This window comes from Hemiscyllium ocellatum, chromosome 7, assembly GCF_020745735.1.
Source record: "Hemiscyllium ocellatum isolate sHemOce1 chromosome 7, sHemOce1.pat.X.cur, whole genome shotgun sequence".
NCBI lineage: Eukaryota > Metazoa > Chordata > Chondrichthyes > Orectolobiformes > Hemiscylliidae > Hemiscyllium > Hemiscyllium ocellatum.
The window spans coordinates 103,330,974-103,339,499 of NC_083407.1; positions in this window are offsets into that span (position 1 = coordinate 103,330,974).

Below are 8,526 nucleotides of genomic sequence, written 5' to 3' on the forward strand. Positions count from 1 at the left end.
TTCCTCCCAGTCCCCCTCACTGTCACCCATCTGTCTGCAATCTTTGGAGTTACTACTTCCCTAAAGCTCCCATCTATGACCCCCTCTGCCTCCCGAATGATCCTAAGTTCATCCAACTCCAGCTCCAGTTCCCTAACACGGTCTTGGAGGAGCTGGAGATAGGTGCACTTCCTGCAAGTGTAATCAGCAGGGACGACCACGGCATCCCTCACCTCAAACATGTTGCAAGAGGAACATTGCACTGCCTTCACTGCCATCCCTCTGAAAGTAACCTTTAAAAAAACTAGGTCTAAAGAATAGAAGCAAAATGCAGCGCTTACCTGGTTAGCACAACGGGTCTTATTATTAGGTTAGAGTAGGAGGGCGGGTGGGAGGTATGACCCCTGTAGTGCCTCGGGTTCCTCTCCTGCGCGCCTTGATAGGAACCTTCCCAGGTAAGCTTGCGCTACACCAGCTTCCGGGTCCGCTCCGCGCATTTTTTAAAAAAAATTAAATTTAAACCGTTAAAAAAAAATAACCGCGTCTACAACGAGACCGCCAAACTGCCCTTACCTGCTCCACCGAGAGAGTGAGGCCTAGGCCTTGGAGCTGCGTGCCTTTATCTACCTGCATTGCCACTTTTCATGGCTGTGTATCCTTCATATCCAGATCTCTAATGTCATAACTGCATTTCAAACCTTATTATTTCAGGTGTATTTCCTTTATCTGTTCATACTTCCAGTTGGTGTTATTTCATACAGTTCCACATTAAACTGCATATACCGCCGACCTGCCCAACTTGAAATCCATCTTGATCCTCTTTCAATTTTTCAAAAGGCATTTCACGATGATATTAATGAAAAAAAAAGTTACCAAACCATGTGTTAGAAGCCTGAATGGACAAAAGAATTGTGTTGAAAGAGGATTCAGAGGCAGGGACAAGGAAGGCTTTAGAGAAGGAGATTCAGAAGTTAGGTCAAGTGTCGATCCTTCTGTCCTCGGTATTTCTCAGCAATGCCAATCATTTAATTTCTTTTGCTGTTGTCTTCATAATATCTAATGTTTCCTGACCTGACCCTCATTAGCATTCATAGCTCGTTGATCACAAAGCGGATCACGTAAGATCCCTGTACTTCCAGATGAAACTTGGCACACTAGTTCTTTGCAAATCCAGATTTTTAAGGTAAATCAGGAAAAATATCCCGAGTCCCAAAATGAGCTCAGCGTTTAAGAGGAAAGAATTCAAAAGAATGGGTTGTCCTTCAATTACAAGCTGGACATTTTATCTGTTAAATAAACCTCCTCTGAAGCCTCTCGAGGTTTTCAGGAAGAGGTGGGCACCGCGGGGCTTGGACTGTTTCATTTCCCCCTCTAATTCTATTTTATTTAATCTCTGCCCCACCTTCACTTTTTCAATCACTTCGGCACTGCCCTCTGATGAGGAGGGCACTGTTTGTCACTGGCCACTCGGGTGTTTTCTTTCTTCCTGGTGGTGGAATATGAATAAAGTTTTCTGCACTCGTTGTTTCTTCACTGTGTCCTACACCTAGACACACACAATGTGGGTGCTGGGGAATACATCAGCACCACCGCTGTTTGGCAGTCGTGTGGAAAAGGAAAGAAAAATAAACCTCCTTTTACCATGCGAAAGAAATGTAATGAACAGATTCAGAAAAAATCCATTCATAAACAGTTAACCATCCTTAGCTGGTTCATGGTGGTGGCAAAGGCAGTTGTGAAAATCCCATGACTCAGTGTTTAATTTGACTCCTTAATTCTCACAATGTCTAAATGTACCCCTAGCTCTCACGACTCTCTCTGGGTAAGTGTGAGCGACAGTTTGGTGAGGCAAATGTTCAGCAGTGCCAAATATAATCACCTTTCTGCTTTTAAACACAGAAATCTTCAAGGAAACGTTTCAGTCTGGATTTATTAAACTATAGATCTTCATTGACATCAATTCAAAGTTCAGAGAGTGAACAGGACCGAGATGAAGGAAGAAAATCCCCCAGGTTCTCGCTTGCCTCTGATGTTACCGGACTACATTCCAAAACAAAGGCCACAGCTGAGGAAGGCGAGCACCAGGGGAGTTCCCAGCAGGAACAGGTCAGTGATGTGTGTTAAAATTTAAAGAGTCTTGTGATAATTCATACACACACAGCACAATGGAGTTTGTTTGTACCCTGCGCATGGTGGAGGAGTCATTTTCGTTTTTTGATGAAGGTTGAGTTATTTAGGATTTAGGGCCTTGGTTCTTCGAGCACCTTAGTATGGCCAGCAATAATAAGAAATGGCAGTTCGAGAGACCTGGATAGCATGTCATGCCCAGGAATGGGGACACAAGGCATGGGACACAGACTGCATACTGTATTGTAATTGACCCAGGTATCATATAATATTTGTACCATCGTATCGTTATCATGAGTGAAGCAGACAGTGTCTCCTGCACTGCTTGTTCAGATGTGGGAGATACCAGATTGCAGTGGTCCCACTTCTGTCTTCATCTGTCCCCCTCCTGTGCTGGCAGCTTCTCTGCGTTTGGACAGCTCAGCTTGTCCACCTCCAACTGCCTCACCATTAGCCCTTGTTCTCCCATCACCAACTCCCACACTGAGGAATGGTCAGTTTCCCACAGCTCCTCTTCCAAAAGCTTAAGGTTCTCCAAACATCTGAGAGTCACATCCCAGCTTGTACATACCCGACTCCCCCTTTTACCCTTGTGTGCTCTAATATACATTTGCTTCTGATTGGTCCAAGCTTCGGTCTTAAGACTCTCAACCTGCCTTTGAAACCATTAATGGCCTTTCCCAATCCTTTGTCTGTCACCTCCTGTGGGCCTCTAACCCTCCAATTCTTCTGACCTCTTCCAATGCTGGCCTCTTGCATCTCCCCAATTTCATCACTTCACCACCAGAGGCTGTGACTCCAGCTTCCCAGATCTCAGCAATGGAATCCCTTCCCTAAAGCTTTCCAAGTGTTCCTCCTTCTTAAAACCCGCTCTTTTGACAAAGGTTTAGACAATCCATTCCTAACATCTCCTCACACGTCTCTGTGTCCAACTTTCTTAGCTAACGCTTACCTAAAGGGCTTGGGTGTCACTTTACTACACTGAAGGCGCTACACGAATGCATGTTGCTTTGGTAAGAGGCAGTGTAGAGTGATTGATGCGGAGGATTGTGTTTAGCAACACTGGACACGTCACTCCATTTTCATTACAGAAACACATGGCACACCTTCTCAGCCTGAATTTGGCACAGAGTTGTCCCCATTACTGATCTTGGCTTCCTATTTTCTTCTAAAAATAATTAGCCAATGCCAGGGCCACCTGAGGTGAACCCGTGAAGGGAACGGCCCGAAGGAAGATGTTGTTCATCCTAAAGGAGGGAAGCAGGAGAAGGCCATTCGGCCCCTTGAGCCCGCTTTGTCATTCAATAAGATCATGGCTGAGCTTCCAGCTGAATGTGCACTTTCCAAACGGATCCCCATCCCTCGATCCCCGAAAATCCAAACACTGGATCAACCTCTGACTGAGCATCCACTGGGGCAAAGATTTCAAGGATTCACAATCTTTTGAATGAAGAGGTTCCTGTCATGTTATTGAACATTTGCAGGACAGTCTGAAGGGGAGGGTGAACAGTCCAAGGCTGTGGTTCACATTGAGACAGGACACACAGGCAGAAAGAGGGATGAGGTCCTCTAACAAGACCTTAGGGAGCTGGGTAGCAGAATGAAAAGCAGGACTTCAAAGGTTTGATCACTGTGTTAATGCTGGTGCCGCAGGTTAGTGAGTGTAAGAATGGACAGGTAGAACAGAAGAATTCATGAAGGCATTGATGTATGAGGAAGGGCTTTAGAGTCCTGCATCGCTGGGGAAGGTAGGACCTGTATAATTCTGACAGGTTACACATGAACAGCGACAGAGCCAAACTTTAGGATAGGGGTGGTGTGGTGGTGGGTGCACTGAGTTTGCTCGTGCTTTTTGAAACCATTTTGGCAGGGGAATGGATTGTGGAGTGGAATCACATTGATGGGGGCTGCACGGACCTTGTAGAGGAAAAGCCAAGTCAATTTGGCAGGCAGTAGAATAATCATGGATAATCAGCATGGCTTTGTGAGGGGGAGATTGGGTTGACAAGTTTCATTGAGGTTTTTGGAGGATGTAACTGGATGTGTGGATGAGAGTGGTGTCATGGATGTAGTATATATGACTTCGGTAATAACCAGGTCACACATGGCAGACTGGTCAAGAAGGTAAGAGCCCAAGGTATCCAGGGTAATTTGGGAAATTAGATCCCAACCTGCTTTAGTGGCGGGAGCCAGAGGATGATGGTCCAAGAGTGTTTTTGTGACTGGAAGCCCATGTCCAATAGCATATCCCAGGATGCAGTGCTTCATCCCTTGCTGTTTGTAGTGTACATTAATCACATCTAGACATGAATGTAAAAGGTTGATCAGTAAATTTGCAGATGACAAGGAAATTGGTGGTAATGTCAATACTGAGGAAGAAAACCAAAAACTAGGATGATGAAAATGGGCAGATAAATTGGCAAATGGAGTTTAATCCTGAAAATTTTGAGGTGATGCATTTTGGGAGGACCAACAAGGTAAGGGAGTACTCAATGAATGGGGGCTCCCCAGAAAGAGGAGAATCAGAGGGACCTTGACGTGCAACTCCATAAATCTTGAAGATAGCAGGACAGGAAGATAATTTTGATAAGAAGACATATGGCATACTTTCCTTTGTTAGTCAAGCCATTGAATGCAATATCAGGGAGGTGAAGGTGGAGCTGTGTAAGACATCAGTTAGGTCACAGCAGAAGTACTGTGTGAAGTCTGGTCAATGCACTACAGGAGGGATGTGATTGCACTGGAGGGGGTGCAGAGGAGATTCACCAGGATGTTGCCTGGAGTGTAACAATTCAGCTGTGAAGAGAGATGAGATGGGCTTGGGTTATTTTCCTTTAAGCAGAGAATGTTGAGGGGAAACATAATGAGGTGTACAAAATATAGGAATAGGTAGCAAGAAAGAAACCCTTCCCCTAGAGAAGGGATCAATAACCAGAAAGCATACATTTAAGGTAAGGAGCAGGAGTTTAGGAGGGCTTTAAGAAATACTTTTTCACCCAAAGAGTGCTGGGTTTCTGGAACTTACCACTTAAATGTAAGGTAGAGGTGGGAAACATCATAACATTTAAGAAGATTAGAATTGAAGCACCACAGCGTAGAAGGCTGTGGGCCCAGTGCTGGGAAGTGCCTCAAGAATAGCCAGCAGTTTGATGGCTGGGTGAGCACAATGGGCCCCAATGGCCTCTTTCTGTGCTGTAACTCCCCATGGTCATCCAGTTATACAAAGGATATTATTAAACTGCAGAGGGTTCAGAAGAGCTTTATCGGGATGTTGCTGGATATGGAAGGTTTGAGTTATAAGGAAAAGATGGATAGGCTGGGACATTTTTCCCTGGAGGGTCAGAGGTTGAGAGGCGACCTTAGAGAGATTCATAAAAGTATGAAGGGTACAGACAGGGTTAATGGTTGTTTTCTTTTCCCGAGGTTGGGGGATTTCAAGACTAGGGGGACACCTATTACGGGGGAGAGATTTAAAAAGACACGAGGCAAACTTTGTACACAGAGGGTCGTTCACGTGTGGAATGAACTTCCTGAGGTAGTGGTGGATATGGGTACAATACAATATTCAACTGACATTTGGATCAGGAGGTGAATAGGAAAGGTTTGGAGAATGATGGGCCAGGTACAGGCGGGTGAGATTAGTTTAGTTTGTGATCATGTTTGGCATGGACTGGCTGGACCAAAGGGTCTGTTTCTGTGCTGTATGATTCTATGACTCAGTCCTAATTGTCCAAGCCTTTATCCTGAGACTATGGCCCCTGTTCTATAGTCACTAACCAGAGTTAATAGATCTTAAACATCTACCTGTCGGGCTCATTCTGAGTTACGATGTAAGATGGTCACCAACAAATCCAAACTGAAATTCTGGGGAATCCTTTTTACCCAGAAAGTTGTTTAAATGCAGAACTCACTCCCACACAACACATGAGGTACATTTAAGGGGATGCTGATTAAACCTGACGCTGAAACTAATAGGAGGTTGTACTGATTATGCTGGAATGAAGATGGTTGGGAAGATGCTTGCCCGGAGCACGATGGATCATTTGGGATGAAAGGACTTTCTCACTGCCTGGGATTCCATTTAACTCAAAGGAAGGTCTAGAGCAACCTAAGTCCCACTGTAATACCTCACAGCACCAAGGTCCTGGGTTTGATTCCACCCTCGGGCAACTGTCTGTGAGGAGTTTGCACATTTTCCCTGTGTCTGTGTGGGTTTCCTCCGGGTATTCCATGTTTCCTCCCACTATCCAAGGATGTGCAGTTAGGTGGATTGTTCATGCTAAATTGACCAGAATGTTCAGGAATGTGTAGGTGAGGTGGATTAGCCATGGGAAATGCAGGGTCACAGGGGTTGGGTAGAGGGTACGTCTGGATGGGATGCTCTTGGAGGAACGGTGTGGACTCAATGGGCTGAATGGCCTGTTTCCGCACTGCAGATTTTCTATGATTTCCGAAACATTATTTCTGCCTGGTCATTGCTAACTCCTTTCTGAATATAAACACAGGAACCTCCAACACAGCCCGATTCTGGTCCGGACTCAGCGAAAAGGAAACTTCCGAAGGAACAGCTTCCCAGATCTGAGAGTGAGGCAGCACCTGATCAAAATGAAACAATCTCCAAATCTCCAGCCACAGCTGATGAGGTCAACCGTGAAGAGACTGAGCAACAGGAAGGGGTCAGTGAAGTGTTTGAGAGAGTGTGAGGGTTACGATGGGTGTACTGTCAATTTGAAGCATAAACAGCACAATTGGGTTTCCTTGTGCACAGGCTGGGATCCTGAAGGTTTCCCTCTTTTGGGGATGGGTAATTTATTCAGGATGTCTGAATCTACTGCCTGAGTAATTAAGCAATGTCATGGACACCAGCACGAATTAGAGACGGTAAACTAAAAGCTGGGGACATCTGGGGCCTTCCAGAAATGGACGCACATGAGAAGGCATCTGATCTGTGCCAGTCTCTGGCAAATTACTCAGTCAGTGCCCTGTATTTGTGCTGCCTCATCACTACTGCTTCATCACAGGGTGACGTCCTTCCTTCCATTGTTTCTGTTTTATTCAGTTTTTGCAGAATTCCCCTTGATCTTTTCACTGAACTTCAGCTTCATCGTTTCCATCCCATCCAAAGATGTTCAAGAAATGTAATTTCCTAGCTGTAAATAACTATATTTACCAACAGCAGCAGGAACCTCCATTTACACAGAACCCTGAACAGAATGAAATGTCCCAAGATGTGTCACTGGAACCTTACAAATCAAACTGAGACATTGAACTGCAGACTGTATTAGATATTGAGCCAGATGGCCACAAGTTTGATCAATGGGATGGGTGTTTTAGAAATGTCTTAACTGAGAAAAACAAGGTGGCGAGGCCGAGAGAAGAACTTCCAGAGGTTCAAACTGAGGAAACTGCAAACTGAGCCATCAAGGGGAGACCAACAAATGCTGGTGGTGCACAAGAGCCTAGTATTGGATGAGTACAGATATCTCCGAGGATTGTGGGGCTGGGGAAGATGACATAGTTACAAAGGGGCACTTAAGACTATAGGTGTGTTTGACAAGGGGATTCAAGATGTTAAAAATCAAGTTGTTGCTTGACCCAGAGTCAGTGTAGATCAGGGTGAACATCGGGGTAAGTTCGGGAATGGTACTTAGCGCGAGATAAGGTACAAGCAGCAGAGTTTTGAACAGCCTCACGTTTACGGAGGGTAGAATGTGGGAGGCCCAGCCTGGACAGTGCTGGAATAATTGAGCCGAGAAGGAACAAAGGCACTGATGGGTGTTTTAGCAGCAGATGCGCTGGGACAAGGGCAAATAACCAGTTTTAGTGATGGTGTGGATACAAGGCTGGGTAGCTCATCCCACAGTCAAATATGACACAAAGGTTTCAAACAGACTGGTTGCCAGGTAAAGGGATGGACTGAGTTGTTAGGGAACAAATGGGGCTGGGACTGCAAACAGCAGCTTTAACCTTCCCAATCTTTGATTGGAAGACAATTTTGCTCATCCGTTTGGGATATCCAATAAACAGTCTGATAATTTAGCAACAACAGAGGAGTCAAAAAAGTCAAAAAATCTCCTGACTTCTTGGATAAAAGCCACAAGTCACAGCATCTGCTGGGGGGAGGCGGGTAGAAATAGAATTGATTTTTTCAGGCTTTAATTTGTTTTCTTTCCAGAAAAACAGTCAGAGGAAGTTTGATGGCTTCAAACAAATCATTCACATCCACAAGTTTTTCGGTTACATATTTGGTAGCAGGCAGATTGTCCTTTGTCAGTGACAATTGATCACCATTGCTGGCAGGTGGAACTAGACTGGGTTGGGATATCTGGTCGGCATGGACTAGTTGGACTGAAGGGTCTGTTTTTGTGCTGTACATCTCTATGACTCAATGACTCTATTCCACAGACCAATCAACTACTT